This window comes from Orycteropus afer, unplaced genomic scaffold, assembly GCF_000298275.1.
Source record: "Orycteropus afer afer isolate SDZICR_OR568_19922 unplaced genomic scaffold, OryAfe1.0 scaffold00081, whole genome shotgun sequence".
Classification (NCBI taxonomy): Eukaryota; Metazoa; Chordata; class Mammalia; order Tubulidentata; family Orycteropodidae; genus Orycteropus; species Orycteropus afer.
Genome location: NW_006921668.1, coordinates 7,716,406 through 7,732,842, shown reverse-complemented (window position 1 = coordinate 7,732,842; position 16,437 = coordinate 7,716,406).

The following is a 16,437-nucleotide window of genomic DNA, read 5'->3' as shown; positions in this document are numbered from 1 at the left end:
TTGAGTAAGTATGGTGAAATAATACAACCCTGACACACACCTTTCCTGACTTTAAACCACACAATATCCCTTTGTTCTGTTCGAATGACTACCTCCTGTACCATGTACAAATCCCACAAGAGCACAATTAAGTGCTCTGGAATTCCCATTCTTTGAAATGTTAGCCATAATTTGTTATGATCCACACAGTGGAATGTCTTTGCATAATTGATAAAACACAGGTAAATATCTTTCTGGTATTCTTTGCTTTCAGACAAGATCCATCTGACATCCACAGTGCTATACCTTGTCCCACACATTCTCTTCTCAATCATGCTTGAATTTCTAGCAGTACCTTGTGATATACTGATGCAACAGCTTTTGGATTATTTTAGCAAAATTTTGCTTGTGTGTGATATTAATCATATTTTTGGATAATATGTGCATTCTGTTGAATCACCTTTCTTTGAAATGGGCACAAATATGTATCTCTTCCTGTCAGTTGGCCAGTTAGCTGTCTTCCCAAGTTTTTGGCATAGACGAGTGAGCACTTGCATCATCACACTCATTTGTTGAAACGTCTCTATTGTTATTCTGTCAGTTCCTGGAGCTTTGTCACACTCATTTGTTGAAACTTCTCAATTGTTATTCTGTCAATTCCTGGAGCTTTGTTTTTCCCCTAATACCTACAGTGCAGCTTGGGCTTCTTGATCATATGCTACTTCCTGAAATGATAGTATGTTAACCAATTCTTTTCAGTACAGTGCTTCTGAATATTCTTTTTATCCTATTTTCATACTTCCTGAATTTTTTAACATTTTGCCCATAGAATCTTTCTGTATTGCAATTCGAGGTTTGGATTTTTCCTTCAGTTCTTTTGGCTTGAGAAATATAGACAGTGATTTTTTTTTTTATTATTATTATTTTCTAACTCATGTCTTTGCACATTTTATAATAATATTTCACTTTGTCTTCTCCAGCTGGCCCTTGATTAATATACTAGTATTCATCCATTCTCATGTTATCCCCTCTATTGTTCACTGTTTTATTTCTTTTCCAAATAATTATTTCTATGCTTCTACCCAATGATCAAGGAGCCTTGGTAGCACAGTGGTTAAGTGGTTGGCTGTTGACCCAAAGGCCAATGGTTTTAACACCAGCTGCTCAATAGGAGAAAGATGTGTCAGTCTGCTTCTGTAAAGATGACAGCCTTAGAAAACCTATGGACATTTCTACTCTGTCCTGTGCAGTTGTTACAAGTCAGAATCGACTTGACATTAATGATTTTTTTTTTTGTTTGTTTTTAGTCGATCTGCTTTTGGTATATGTGTGAAATTCTTTTTAAAATATGTGACTTCTTTGTTGTACAATATGCTTGACATCTTCTAAGATAAATTATATATCAAAGTCATATTTATTTTAAAATGAACTTACTTTTCTTAATTTCTCTTAATTGACACAAATTTAATATTCTTCTGATTTTTTTTTCCCCCTGATACATTATCCAAAGCTGTTAGGATCTGCTTCTGAAGATTGGCTTATCTAGACTACTATTTCAGGTAAAATACCAAACAGCCACTTTTCCTGAGATATTAAATTGACCATAACACTTTTAATTTCAGAAGTTACCTTTGTCATTTCTAAGATACTATCCAGAGGCATCTTAAATCAAACTCTACCAGTATTTTCCTTCAAAATAAAAACTTCAATTCTAATGATAGATAATTTACTTTGTATTTTTATAATATTAAACATCCTTTTTGTAATATTGTCTTCCTCTAATCTGCAGACTTCATGAGGGCAAGAATTGTTTCCCAGGAACCATTAACATCTAGCACAATTCTTGATCACAATAGACACTATGTTTAAGAACAACAAACTAAGTAACACCAAACCTTTGTTGGCAGCATTGGTGGTTTGGTGGCAGAATTCTTGCTTCCCAGAAGTCTTGCCAATATACCTCATCTTCAGTCACCACTTATCTGTTAGTGAAGTCGTGCATGTTGTTATGATGTTGAACAGGTTTCAGTGGAGCTTCAAGACTAAGAAGGATGCTAAGAAAGGCTTGGTGATCTACTTCTGAAAGTCAGGGAATGAAAACCCTATGGATCATAATGTTAATTTCACAGCTGATCATGAAGATGGTGCACAATGAGGCAGCATCTTATTCTGTTTTGCCTGGGTCATCATGAGTTGGGAGCTGACTCCACAGCAGCTAACTAAACTACAGTAACAACTTTCATTGAGAGCTATGTGCCTGGAACTCTTCAAAGTTTTTAACATTTTTTTAAAATTTCTTTTTTGAATATGTTTACTTCCTTTTTCCTTGACCCTCCAGGTGTTGGTTTTTGGTAGGAAAAATTTTTTTCCCAACAACATAATGTAAAGGAATAAGATAAAAGTTTTAGTTTTTTTAAATTCCAAGGGGTTTGGGAAAAATGGACTTGCCTGGAAACGCGGTGTCCTGCAAAAGAAACAGTATCAAGGAGTTGAACTGGATTGTACTTTTTTTAGTTTTTAAAAAAATTTTATTGTGATTCTGGTACAAATTTACAAAGCAGATTCATTTTACTCTCAGCCGTTTTATACATTTTGTTTCACAGTACTGACTACAATCCCAACAACAAACAGTTCTCTTCCCAGCCCCTCCCTATGCCTCCCTCCTCCCTGTGTCCTTCTTATCTATGCCTTCCTCTCTGTTCAGCTTTCCCCCTATGCAAATGCTGCCCTTCTGATCTCTCACAGTCGATTGATCCAAGGGGTGCATCTCCCTCGGTAGGTGGGTACATCTCCCTGGGACAAGTGGGTGCACCTTCTTGGGGTAGGTATTCTGCTTGTAGGCCTTTCTACTGTTTGGCTGAGAGCTAATCCATGGAAATGAGTCCAGTTCCAGGCCTGAAGTATAACCTGTGGCCATGGTCTTGGGGTTTTCACCAGCTTCTATCCGATCACTAATTCTGGTCATTTCTGTGTTTTTGAAATTTGTTCCACATTTTTCCTCCTACTTTATCCAGGATCTCCAATTTTGTTCCCTTTCCAAGTGGTTGGCACAGGTAGCCAGGCACCATCTAGTTCTTCTAGTCTCAGGGTGATGAAGGCTGAGGTTCCCATTGTCCATGAATCCCTTGGACTAATTGTTTCCATATGACTTTGACTTTCACCACTCTTGTTTGCTCTAGAGGAGGGGAGAGCATAGCTGCCTCTCAGATGGCTGCTTGAAAGCTTTTAAGAACCCAGTTGCTACTCACCAAAGCAGGATGTAGAACAATATGTTTATGTATTATATTGTGACAATTGAGCTTGATTCCCCCTGAGACCATGGTCTCAAGCCCACAGACCTGGTGCCTCACTCCCTCAAGGTGCTTACTTGTCACTGAGAAGCTACTCCAAACTTGTCCCCTGTTAGTTCTATAATGTATATGGATATTTTTGTAGCACAAATACATGTATAGGAATATCATCAACCAAATCTGTCTACAGTCATGGGTTGTGGTAGTTAAGGTTATGTGTCAACTTGGCTGGGCCTGGTTTTGAGTAGCTGGGCAGCTGGATGTAGTTATTCCCCATGATGAGGCAGGTAATTAACTTCATGGTGGAATCTGCTGTGAGCAGCTAAGTAGCTGCCTTAGGGATGTGGTCTGCATCCGATGTATAAGAAGCAGCTTTGAGAAAGGTCTTGAGCTTTTTGGCACATTTGGATCTTGAATTTGGCTAAGTCTTCATCTCAGTGGCCTGCCATGTTGTCTGCCGATCTTGAGACTGTTTCTGGACTTTAACTAGTGGCCTGCCATGTTGCTTGATAAGTTTGGGATTGTGCCATTTTACTTGTTGACCTTGCTTTTGTCAGCCTCGGCAGCCAGCAGCTACCTGAGTTAAGAGAAGCCTCCAGCTTCAGTGGACTGGGAGCAAGAGGCAGAGCTAAAGCCCAAGGTCGAGGGGCTTCACCCAGCCCCTAGACCTGGCACTTGAACTCAGACTTCTAGCCTGCTAAACTGTAAGAGAATAAATACCTGTTTGTTAAAGCCATCCACTTGTCTGTTATAGCAGCACTAGAGAACTGAAACATGGATATATTCCCATTTACATACCTACACCTGATCTTCTCACACGTCTATGCATCCGCCCATAGGCTATTGTTTGTTGTTACTGATAATGCAATATTGTGCATGTAATAGTATTTGCCTCTATTGTCTATAACTTTTGGGCACTTCTCTTTGTCTTCCTTTTCCCTATTATTAGTGTGCTGGTCAAACACTTTTGTTATATTGCATTTCCCTTCATCTAAATCAATGTGTGACTCTTACCTAGTCAGAAATTTTCCTTCCTCTTCCCTCCCATCCCTGGTAACCAAGAAAGTAAATTTCCTTCCCTGCATAAACTTTCCTTGACTTTTTATAATAATGGACTCATACAACATTTTTCTTTTTCTGATTGACTTATTTGACTAAGCATAATGTCCTCCAAGTGCAGCCCACATTATGAGGTGATTTGCAGATTCTTCATTATCCTTTAATGTTACATAGTATTCCATTGTGTGACTTATCATAGTTTGGTTATCCATTCATCTGCTGATAGGCATTTAGATTGTTTCTATGTCTTTGCTATAGTGAATAATGCTGAGATGAACATGGGTGTGCATATGTCTATTCCTGGATATTACCTGTTTAGAATATATTCCTAATAGTGGAATTGCTGGATCAAATGGTATTTCTATTTCCAACTTTTTAAGGAAACACCATACCATTTTCCACAGTAGCTGTACCATTTTTCAGTCCTACCAGCGGTGTATGAGAGTTCCAGTCTCATACATCCTCGCCAGCATTTTTTATTTTCTGCCTTGTTGAACTTCGCTATTATTGCTGGGGTGAGATGATAACTCATTTTGATTTGCATCTTCCTAATGGCTAATCATTGTGAGCATTTCCTCATGTGTTTGTTGGTCACTTGTATGTCTTCTTTAGTGAAGTGTCTGTTTATATCCTTTGCCCATTTTTGAATTGGAAATTAGGGTTCCTAGGTTTGCCCCAGGAGCACTGGTGGTATCGTGCCTAAGGCATTTGACTGCTAACAAGAAAGCTGGTGGTTCAAACCAACCAGCCACTCCTTGGAAGGAAGATTGGACAATCTACTTCTGTAGAGATACTGCCTTGGAAACCCAGGGAGGGATCGTTATGAGCTGCGATCAACTCGACAGCAGTGAGTTTGGTCATTTTTGGTTTAGGTTTGCCCCTATTTTACATTTGAAGAACTTTATAGTTTCAGGTTTTACATTTAGGTCTTTGGTCCATCAGGAGTTTATTTTTGTATATGGTGTGAGGTATGGATCTTGTTTCTTTTTTCTGTAAATAGATATCCAATTTTGCCAGCACCATTTGTTAAAGAGGCTCTCTTTCTCCCATTTAATAGGTTTAAGTCTTTTGTCAAAGATCAGTTGACCATAGATAGATGGGCTTATTGTACCAATACCATGCTATTTTGACTAGTAGGTTTTGAGATCAGGGAGTGTGAGACCTCCCACTTTGTTTTTCTTCTTCAGTAGTGCTTTGCTTATCCAAGGTCTCTTTTCTCTCCATGTAAAGTTAGTGATTGGTTTTTCTATGTCCTTAAAAAATGTTGATGGAATCTGGATTGGGATTGCATTGAATGTACAGATTGCTCTGGGTAGTACTAACATTTTCATGGTGCTCACTCTTCCCATCCATGAGTATGGTATGTTCTTCCATTTATATGGATCTCTTACAAATTCTTGAAGTAGTGTTTTGTAGTTTTCTGTGTATAGGTCTTTTGTGTCCCTGGTAAGATTTAGACCCAAGTATTTTATCTTTTTCGGATAGTATATTTTTAAGAGACTGTGATAGTTAATATCATATGTTAACTTAGGGAAGAAGTCAATGAGATGAGTAGGTATAGGCTGTGTGAGACATGATATGATCTTTCTCTGTAGCCTGTCACATATTCAGAAAAGTTGTTAAATTCGTAAAATTAATTAATATGACTGCATTTCTTGTGAAAAAAAATGTTAAAGGGCATTGATTTGTACACTGTCATGTAAGGGGGCAGAATTATAATGGCAGATATCCTTATAGGAACCATGAACTTACATGAGGAAAGAAGGTCAAGAAATCACAAAAATTAGGGAAAGGGAACTTGATTCACATGTGAACTTGATTCATATTCTGTGAAAGTCTTGATTTGCAGAAGTGGATATTTTGAGGCAAAAACCAAAACCAAAACCAAACTCACTGCCATTGAGTCGGATCGAACTCATAGTGACCCCTCTTTGGGTTTCTGAGGCAGTATCACTATGGAAGTATATTGCCCAACCTTTCTTCTGAAGAGTGGCTGGTGGATTTGAACCCCTGGCCTTCTGGTTAACAGTCAAATGCCTTAGGCACTACAACACCAGAGCTCATATTTTGAGGCTAACTGGTCTAATATAAAGGAGCAAGAATGCCCAAGTGATGTCTGGATCACATTTTCAGATCCTTGTCTAGGCTCTCTGAATAGTGGATATTAGATTCAATTTTCATCTTAAAGTTAAATCAGGATCCCATTTGTGCCATGACTTTTAAACTTTTAGCCACAACACAGAATAGAGCTTCATCCTGTATGGGCAAGCATTCATCTTCTGCATCCAGCTTCATCAGTGTACTCAAATTTTTAAGCTGCTGTTAGATAGGCCTTTGTGGCTACAATATTTAATATTGGATGTTTCTGAGAAGAAGATTCAGATTTCAACACCATTATTGGGAGCTCTGGTAGCGTAGTAGTGCCTAAGGCACTTGACTGCTAACCAGAAGGCTGGCAGTTCAAACTCACCAGCCACTCCTTGGAAGGAAGAGGGGCAATCTACTTCCATAGTGATACTACCTCGGAAACCCAAGGAGGAGTCTCTATGAGTTGGTCTGACTTGACGGCACATAACAACAACAACATGTAATTTTACTCAGGTGATGAAATTAAAGTAATTCCTTGGTGCAGTAATTGCTAAGTGGAGAGTCTAGGAGTTTCTTAAGAATATGCAGTTCCTTAAAGAATTAAGACTTTCCTGGAAAGGGGAAGAGGTCCAAGGAAGATGTTAAGTAGTGTTAAAACTACTGACTGAAGCTTCCAGCTACTAACTCCTAGAGACAGTTGTGTGAAGTGTGGCCTGAGGGATTGGATAGAAGGATTTGATTTATCATTCTAATAAGCCAATGACTCCCAAAGTGAGAAGTATCAGAATCACTGGGGAACTTGTTAAAAATGCTAACTATCAGGCCTCACGCTGACTATGATAGTTAATTTTATGTGTCAACTTGGCTAGGCCTAGTTGTTTGGTCAAACACTAGTTTAGATGTTGCTATGAAAGTATTTACATGTAATTAACATTTAAATCAGTTGGACTTAAGTAAAGCAATGTGGATGGATGTCATCCAATCTGTTTCAGACCTTAACAACAAAAACTGAGGTTTCTTGAGGGAGAAAATTTCTGCCTCAAGACTGTAACCATTGTCTTGTCTGAGTTTCCAGCCTGCTGCTTCACTTACCAATTTTGGACACAAATAGCTGGAGTTTCCAGCTGCCACATCACCTATGGATTTTGGACTTGACATCTCTACAATCACATGAGTTAATTCCTTAAAATAAATTTCTCTCATCTATCTATCTGTCATCTATCCATTTATCTCTGATAATGCTATTTCTGTTTCCCTGAAGAATCCTGACTAATACATTCTAACTCATTAGATTAAGTCAGTGATTTTCAAAGTATGGACCCCTTACCAGAAGCAATAGAATCACCTGGCAACTTCTTAGAAATGCAAACTCTCAGACCACACCCTATTCAATCAGAAACTCTGAGTATAGGTCCCAGAGATACAATCCCTCCAGGAGATTTTCATGCACACTAAAGTTTGCACACTATTCTAACTAATAGAAGTTATTGAAATCTAACAGGATCTGGTTTAAAAATCATTCATCATCCCAATGCTCCAGATGCTTTGATTTCTGGCAGAATATCCGATGTTGTTGTTGTTGTTGTGTGCTGTTGAATCAGACCTGACTCATAGAGACCCCTCCTTGGGTTTCCAAGTCAGTATCACTACAGAAGTAGAATATCTGATAGCACTCCACATTTGGCCATGTAGTAGCTGCTGGTATGTGTATACCAAACTCTTGATAACCCAACAAAATCGAGAAGAATGGGCCTCAATAGGGATGTATTTATTGAGAGCTTGTATAGTGGACCACTAGCTAAGGTATTGGAGTGTGGTTTGGGCAATCAGAACTATTTGTACTAATTGCAGGGGGAAACTTTTATAGATAAGCATCACTGGAGAAACACAGGCTGAGAGGTAATGTCTCATGAAGGACTACCTTCGTTTCTTAATTTTCAAAGTTGGTGAAACTAATCTGGGAGGAGGAAAAGATGGAGGTGAACCTGGGTAATCTGAGAGAAGAAGATTAAGTGAGAGGGGGAAACTGAGGAACCAGATCACATCTTAAGAGTTGGAGTTGATGCAGAAATGATTTAAGTTCCACCTCCCACAAGTTAACTGTGTGAGAAGGAATAAGGAGGAAGGGTAAAAATAGGTTTTCCCCACCTTTGGTGAGATGATGGCCCGAGAGACCAGATCTTTGAATAGAGATTATTATCATTTTTGTGCTTCTCTTGTTAGGGGCTAGTCTTAAATAAGATATGTGTAACTACACAAGTATTCACCTCTGACCACTCAGAAGACCTCAGTGTAGGGGGGCAGATTATGAAAATATTAAAACTACATCAGATTTCATGAGATGACAATATTTGATTATAAGGATCATTTGTGATAAGGCTGTTTTATTGTTGTAGTTGGACCGCTAAAGGAGACTTCAATGAATTAATGTTTAGAAATAAAGGAATAGGAAGAGCAATGAACTCTTCTGGGTGTAAGAGAAGAAAAACTCAAGAAACAGGTTTTCTTTCTCTAAAAATGCTGAATTCCATGTGTGGATGGACATAATGGAGAAACCTCGGGGCCAGAAGTCTAGTCGATACTCATTATTCATGGTAGGTATGGTGTATGAAGTTACTGCAAACACTGAATTAGCAAATACTGCACCATTTTTCCCAGGAGAAATACAAGAATAAGTTCCTATGAGCCTCTGGTCATAACATTTCTGTCAACAGATCAGTACATAGACTTACATTTGTGTATGTGTCTGTATAAAGACACTGTCATGGATTGAATTGTCCATCCCCAAAAAATGTGTTGTAAATCCTAACTCCTATACCTATAGAGGGAACTCTGGTAGCATCGTGCCTAAGGCACTTGACTGTTAATCAGAAGGCTGGTGGTTCAAACCCACCAGCCACTCCTTGGAAGGAAGATGGGGCAATCTACTTCTGTAGTGATACTACCTTGGAAACCCAAGGAGGGATCACTATGAGTTGGGTCTGACTCGATGGCACATAACAACAACAACATACCTGTAGACGTAGTCTTGTCTGGGAATAGGGTTTTCTTTGTTATGTTAATGAGACCATATCAGTGTTGTGTGCCATGGAGTTGATTCTGACTCACAGTGACCTTATATAACAGAGTAGAACAGCCCCACAGGGTTTGCTAGGCTGTAATCTTTATAGGAGCAGATGGCCAGGTCTTTACTCCTGTGAAATGGCTGGTGGGTTCAAACTGCTGACCTTTAGATTAGCAGCCCAGTGCTTAACTATTGCCCCATTAGGCCTCCTATTTCAGTGTAGGGTGTGTCTAAAACCAATCACTTTTGAAATAGAAAAGGAATATGTTAGGCACAGAAGCAAGCAAACATGAACAGGAGAAATATAGATGCCATGTAGAGATCTCCAAAGAGCACCAAGAAGAATGCTAGAGAAACTGAGATAAGAATTTTCTCCTAGAGTGGAAAAGGAAAGCCTCCTCCGAGAGCTAGCTCCCTGAACTTGGACTTCTAGCCTCCTAAACTATGATAAAATAAACTTATGTTTGTTGAAGCCACCTATTTATGATATTTCTGTTACAACAGCACTAAGAAAGTAATACAGACACCTTATTTAATATATATTATAAATTTATATGAGCTCATAGCCAATAACACTATAACTCTTGCCTGAATAAAGCTTATATAATACACATATTTTCTCTGTAAGGCACCTCATAACCTTCCTGCACTGAGAAACATTAGATAGCACTAAACTTGGAGGACATTTTAAACAGCAAACAGCAGCAAAAAGCACAAAAAATGTGAAAAACATGGCACCTAGTAGACCCAGAAAAGGACAATTGCTCATAGTATGAGAGCTGAAGCAAGAAGGTGGAGTGTTGCCTGTGCAACCTCAGCTGGGAATGTCTGTATCAAGTGACTCACAGTTATTGCCACTCTGTACTTGTGCACATATGACCACAAAAACACGGCAAATATTGATTTGGGAGGATACAAATACCTTTTAACTAGTAGGCAAATTTGCAAATATGGGACTTGCAAATGATGAGGATTGACTGTAAATGGTTCTTCATACCCACTTCTCAGGGGAGGAATTCACAGAAGTATTGAGATAGCAGAAGTGTTATTACCCAAAATTCCAGACTGAAATTGTAGAGACTGTGCTCCCTGACTCAGAAGCAGTGGTTGTAGTCCATGGTGGGCAGGATTATTTGTCTCGATTGTGGGTCACTGAGTGGTGGAGAGGGAGAAGCAGTCCAGTATATTGGAAGAATATTGCATGGGGAACAAACAATATTCTCTCTTTTTGTTATTCTCAAGTACAGCCAATTTACTAAATTCACTGAATGTGATTGGCTTTCCTAGGGAAAACCATGCATGGTCATTGCCCAATTGTTGATGTTAGATGCTGTCAAGTCAGTTCTGACTCATAGTGGCCCTATGTACAATGGGACAAAACACTGCCAGTCCTGCACCATCCTCACAATCTTTGTTATACTTGAGCCCATCATTGCAGCCACCATGTAAATCTATCTTGTTTAGGGTCTTCCCCTTTATCTCCGACCCTCTGTTTTACCCAGCATGATATCCTTCTCCAGGGACTGGTCCCTTCTGACAACATGACCAAAGCAGCAGTCTGGCCATTTCTTACTTCTAAGGAGCACTCCAGCTGGACTTCATCCAAGACAAATTTGTTCGTTCTTCTAGCAGTCTGTGGTATTTTCAGAATTCCTTGTTGTTGTTGTTATGTGCCGTCAGTCAGATTTGACTCATAGCAACCCCTTCTTGGGTTTCCCAGGCCGTATCTCTGTGGAAATAGATTGCCCAACCTTCCTTCCGAAGAGTGGCTGGTGGGTTTGAACTGCCAGCCTTCTTTGCCAAAATAATAATTCAAAGGCATCAACTCTTCTTAGATCTTCCTTATTCATTGTCCAGCTTTCTCATGCATATTGTGGTTGCTATGTGCTGTCGAGTTGGACCTGACTCATAGTGACCTCTGCTTGGGTTTCCCAGGCAGTACCACTACAGAAGTAGATTGCCCAACCTTCCTTCTGAGGAATGGCTGGTGGGTTTGAACTGCCAGCCTTCTGGTTAGCAGTCAAGTGCCTTAGGCACTATGCTACCAGAGCTCCTGAAAATACTATGGCTAGGTGGTGCAGTGCCTAAGGCATTTGACTGCTAACCAGAAGGTTAGCAGTTCAAACCCACCAGCCACTCCATGGAAGGAAGACTGGGCAATCTACTTCTGTAAAGATTTACCACCTCAGAAACCCAATGGGTGTTGCTGTGAGTCAGAATAGACTCAATGGCAGTGGGTGGGTTAGGTCAGACTCACCTTAGTCTTCAAAGTGACATCTTTGCTTCTTAATAGTTTCAAGAGGTCTTTTGCAGCAGATTTGCCCAGTGTAATGCATCACCTGGTTTCTGACTGCTGCTTCTGTGGCCCAGTCAGGAATGGAAAAAGCAGATAGCTCAAAAATGTGTAGAAAATGTGCAATAGTCCTTGATACAGACATGAAATGGGGAGACAACTTAACCCTCTGAGGGACACAGCAACTCTGCCTGATATCTGGATTATGATAGGTGAGATTTTAATAAGATTTCTGGAGGTTAGTTGCTGTTTATCTTCTCAAGAAACATAATGGAATCTTAGTTCCTTGACTCTTTTCGGGTCCTATCTTAAAGTTGACTGAAGGGACATAATATTTAAAGAAAGTAGTCTCCAGACTACGCTTTTTCTAATCTTATATCAAGTTAGAGCATAAGAAAGCTCATGTGTAGACTATGTTGTCTTAGTTCTTACTGTGTTGCCATTATTGTATTTTACATTTATGTAATAGCCATGGATTTTGAAATTCATTATAAATAAAAGTGATCTGAAAAAATAACACTTATGCAATTATAAATAAACAAACAAGCAACAACAACAAAACATTGTTATTGAGGATTAAAGGCATTAGTTACTCAGAGTGCTGTATGTAAGATTTCACTTGAGAAATTTCTTTAAAGATTTAGTGCCCAGAATTTCATTTAACCTCAAAGAAGTTGATGTATTTAATCTTTCAGATAATGAAGACAAAATGTCTTAATATGGTTCCTTTATCTTCTGCTTCAGTGGAAACTCAGAGCCAAATTTGTTGATTGTTCTTGATTATTTGTAAAAGTGTTATACTCTGCATAGGTAGCATTACTTATCTGCTACCTATAATCTTGAATTCTAAATAACTTTTGATGTAAACTATCACATACTCACTGCCGTCAAGTCAAGTCTACTCATAGCAACTCCTCCTTGGGTTTCTGGGGTGGTATCTCTATGGAAGTAGATTGCCCAATTCTTTTGAGGAGTAGCTGGTGGGTTTGAACCACCAACCTTCTGGTTAGCAGTCAAATACCTTAGGCACTATGCCACCCGAGCTCCCAACTATCACATATCCTGATATTATTATAATCCATTCCTTTTAGGATATACATTAACTAGATAAATTAAACTACCACTATCTCTGTAAATGATGTGTGCATTAGTATGTGTGCTAGTTAAGGTTGTGTGTCAATTTGGCTGAGCCATGATTCCTAGTGGTTTGACAGTTATGATGTAGTCATTCTTTATGATGAGATCTGATATAATTATTTCCATGATGATATCTGGTCTGAGCAATCAGTCAGTTGAAAGGGAGTTTCCTCTGGGGTGTGGCTTGCATCTAATATATATGGATGTTCTCTGGCTTTTCTGCTTGGTCTAGATCCTCATATGGCTCATCATCATCTGACTTCTGATACTTTGGACTTGAGCCAGTGGCCTGACATATTGCCTGTTGATATTGGACCTGTCTGTCCATGCAGCTACATGAGTCAAGAGAAGCCTCCAGCCAGGACTTGGGACTAGCTGGCCTCTACAACCACGTGATCCATTTCCTTGAGATAAATCTCTCTATATATATGTATATAAGCTTCACTGGTTTTGCTTCTCTAGAGAACCCAGGCTAAGACAGTCTTTAATAGCCTAATATTCACCATTTGACATCAAGAATTACTCAATTGTTTTGGTAGTTAATTTTGAACAAACCCAAATCAGTGTGATGAAATAGAAAACATGGAAAACATTTACATATTTTTTTCCCATACACATGATATATTACATTCCTTATTTTCCAAATTATTATATATTTTTTATTTCTGACAGCTGCCGTGTGAACTGAGAAATTACACTTTCTGTTTACCCCTTTTTCTTTTTACTTTTCTTGTTCAAAATTGATGCATCTGCTCTGTTATTCTTAGTTCAAGAGTAATTATTTTTCAGTTAAAGGTGACAATTTAATCTATTTTATTATGAACTGAATCAAATTTCCCAGGCAGTGTATTTATTTGGTGACTTAATATGTTCCATTGACTGCCAGTGTAAAATTCAATAATTAATTTATTCCTTCTGAAGTGTAGCATGTGCACAGCCTTTGGGGGTTGCATTGAAAGGCTCCTTTAGGAAGTGGTAGTGTGGGACGACTTTAAGATAAGATAAATTTGAAGAGCTAGAATTTCATTGTACCATCCATTACATTGAAAAGTATTATATAAGCAAAGGTTGTTTGTATAGCTCCTAGCAACAAAAGCAAAAATTTTCTGAAACCTTGTTTTTTTGTTTGTTCAGTATACATCCCATGGAAATTTGGGGCTCACATTCCTATTCCCTCCAGGGAATCAGTGAGGGTATGATGCTAGATTTGTTATATGAATACCTGAATGAGAGAAATCTTCCTGAGAAAGATGGTAAAAGCTGAGATACTCACAAAAAATTTGATGGAGAAGTAACTTGCCACATTAAGGACTTCCTTGAACAGGGACAACTATAAACAAAAAAGACAAACAAAGTTGCAAAAGGCTATGATTTTACCATCTAAACAGGATCCTATTAAATTGATATGCCTGCCTAACCATGAAAAGTGTTCTCTCAGAGTTTTTGCCTCTATTTCTCTACATCTACTATTGGTGAAGGAGTGAAGATGTATGGTATAGAATGAATGCAATGAGTTGTAATTACAAGACATATCAGATTTTGAAGTGTGTGACTCGATGGCAGTAAGTTTGGTTTTTGGTTTGGTATATACATTATTTAAATCTGTTCTATTTATTTAATAGCAATAAAGGCACTGACTCCAATGTCACCATTTAGTTGCTCCACATAGATCTGCACCCCCCTTTGCTTGTATATCCCTCCCTGATCAGGATGTCAATCTTTCATATCACAGGGCTCTTTCCATATGATGGCATAATTGTAGCCTAAGTAGCTCCAGTGGGTGTTGGGCACATAGAGAAAAGAACTGACTAAATGTACTAATTGGTGTACTAATTATTGTACTTGATGCTGCTGTTAATTTCTTAAATTGGCTCTGACTCACGGTGATTCCACAAGCAACAGAACAAAACTTTTTTGCCCAGACCTGACCTATCTTTATGATTGTTATCAGCATGTTTGAGTCCATATGCTGCATTCGTTGTGCAGTGCCCATGAACCTAGGGAGCTCATCTTCCAGCACTCTATCAGACGATACTCTGCTGGGATCCATAGGCTAATTTAATTGGCTAATATTCAGAAATATATTGTGTGGCCTTCCTTCCTAATCTGTCTTAGTCTGGAAGCTCTGCTTACACCTGTCTACCATGGGTGAACCTGCTGGTATTTTAAACACTTAGGGCATAGTTTCCAGCATCATAGTAACACATAAGCCACCACAATATGACATCCTGATAGATGGGTGGTGGAATTTGGGCACTAATTAAAGAGCTAATTACCATGGCCCTTTTCAGTTTGCCTTGTGTTGCAAATAAAGATTCAGTCTGAGGATCCCAAATTTAAACTCATGCCCCCAGTGGCCCTGATTAAATGCAAAATTGAGTTAATTTAGCTGAATATAAAACATAAATCCACATGAAGCCAGAGATCCTTATGAAAACTCCTCAAAGTAGATGAAGGAGACAACGGAATACAGTTTGTTTTTCTCTCGGTCCTTGCTTGATTCCCTTTCATCTTGATGGTCCTATAGGCATCTGTTTGGGGAGAAAAGCTCAGAACCAGGAGTAGGATACCTGGGTTTGAGTCCAGCTCTGCGACTCATTATTCATGTGAGCTTTGGTAGATCACTCAAACTTCCAGAGTATCAATTTCCTGACCTGTAACTAGGAGATTAAAATCCTTTCAGCTTTGGATGGCTGAGCAGTTTAAATGCGATGCTATATGTGTATAAGATTTTATAAACTGAAGATGGAGGAATAGGCAGACAAGCAACACAGACCCTCTTCAACAAAGAAAAGAAAACCAATTGACAGAGATACAGAAGATAATCCTGGAGCCCTGAGCTTTGAAAGGAACTATACAGAAATGGATTAGGCACCAACTAGTGGAAAAACCTGAATGAAAACAGTGAGTACAGAGATAGTCAGAGCTGTGGACTGTCAGCTACTCTGATGGGACCAACAGCCTGAATGTTTCCAAGTGGTGTTGGAAGCTGAGAATTGACCTAAAGTCACCAAGGGCTGCAGGAACGAATCGTTGGTGGCCTATGACTAGGAAGGGAAATACCAAGGAGGGAGACAACCTGAGCTGTTGACTTTCTGCTGTCTAGAAGACGCAGCCATTTTGATTGTTTACACATGGCAGCCATTTTGGATATCCAAAGTGACTGAGGGCACAGCCATTTTGAATATTTATATGTGGCAACCATTTTGGATATTTAAAGTGAGGGTGGGCAGAGTCATTTTATTTTTATTATTATTATTTTTTATTTTTATGTTAAGAGCTTGTTTTACATTCAATGTCACGCATACATTTAGTTTCATTCCCCATTCGCCATGTCCAACCATAACCCAGTCTCCTCCCCTCCCTCCCCTGCAACCCTCCCCCTGTGCCCCTCACAATTGTGCACTACTGTTTGTACTGCATTTCCTCAGTTTGAATGTTGGTCCTTTGGTGTCCCATGGTCTATTGCTCTAAGGGATGTATTACCATTGAGTGTGTGGGTGCAGCATCCTGGGTTGAGTGGTCTG